General features: G+C 47.4%; 1 pseudogene; it reads right to left on the reverse strand.

Annotated features, from left to right (window-relative positions):
* Nucleotides 1-534: 534 nt before the first annotated feature.
* LOC100353254 (large ribosomal subunit protein eL27 pseudogene) lies at nucleotides 535-942 on the reverse strand (annotated as a pseudogene).
* Between the last annotated feature and the right edge of the window lie 477 nt (nucleotides 943-1,419).

Below are 1,419 nucleotides of genomic sequence, written 5' to 3' on the forward strand. Positions count from 1 at the left end.
TGTTGCCATAACGACAGTTATCAGTTACAGGAGCGAAGTGATTGGCTATCAGTTCTGCCCCAGTCAGATTCCTCCCCATTCACCTCCTTCCATGCCTGCTGAAGTTCAGTGTTGGTGGGGCTGGATAAATTGATACCCGAGGGAAGTGTCAGAAGTCAGGGCTCCAGAGCCAGCGGTAGGTATAATGAGTTAAGCTTCCACTTTAACTGAGGCCAGTTTGAGCCTTGGTTGCTCTACTTCCGATCCAGCACCCTGCTAATGTGCCTGGGAAAGCAGCAAAAGATGGCTCCGTCCTTGGGCTTCGCATCCTTCAGGGAGACCTGGATGAGGCTCCTGGCTTCAGTATGGCTCAGACCTGGTTGTTGCCATTTGGGCAGTGAACCAACAGGTGGAAGATCTCTCTCTCTCTCTCTCTCTCTCTCTCTCTCTCTCTCTCTCTTTCTCTCTGTCTCTCCCTCTCTCTCTGTAACTCTACTTTTTAAATAAATAAAGTATTTTTTAAAAAAGTTTTTAATGACTGGAACCAAAAAATATCTAAAACCTCAGCTTCTGGGAGAATCACTTGTTCTTGCCAGTCTTGTACCTCTCTTCAAACTTGACCTTGCCTCTCATCAGGCCTTGCATTTAAGAGCTGGGTTTTTGAAGACATCCTTGTTGACCAGTTTTGTCCAAGGGAATATGCATGGAGTACCTAGTGGGCATGAGGTGATTGTAGTTAAAAACTTTCACAAAAGAGTTGATCTTTGACCTCTTGGTGATTTTTTTCTTGCCCCTGGCAGTTGTCACTTTACAGGGATAGCGATCAATTCCAGCCACCAGAGCGTGGCTGCAGGGGTGATCGGAGGTGCCGTCATTAATGTTCTTCACAATGATGGCTTTGCATCCTGAGTAGCATTCGCCTAGGACCAGCACCACTTTCCCAAGTTTCGTGAACTCACCCATTTTATTGGCAACCACTCGGGCCTAATAAAATCTTTTTTTAAAAAAATATTTATTTATTATTTACTTGAAAGTCAGAGTTACACACAGAGAGGAGAGGCACAGAGAGAGAGAGAGAGGTCTTCCATATGCTGCTTCACTCCCCAGATGGCCACAATGGCCGGAGCTGCACCAATCTGAAGCCAGGAGCCAGGAGCCTCCTCTGGGTCTCCCACGCAGGTGCAGGGGCCCAAGGACTTGGGCTATCCTCTACTGCTTTCCCAGGCCATAGCAGAGAGCTGGATCGGAAGTGGAGCAGCTGGGACTCGAACCACCACCCATATGGGCTGTTGGCATGGCAGGTGGCAGCTTTACCTGCTGCGCCACAGCACTGGCCCCTAATAAAATAAATCTTAAAAAAAAAAAAAAAGTCAGGACCTCGCGTCTTTATGTGTAAACTGACAGATTGTGTGACCTTGGCCAAGTCTTTGCTTCTTTCTG

Source organism: Oryctolagus cuniculus, chromosome 11 (genome assembly GCF_051225735.1).
Source record: "Oryctolagus cuniculus isolate XC-2025 breed Fujian yellow rabbit chromosome 11, ASM5122573v1, whole genome shotgun sequence".
Lineage (NCBI taxonomy): Eukaryota > Metazoa > Chordata > Mammalia > Lagomorpha > Leporidae > Oryctolagus > Oryctolagus cuniculus.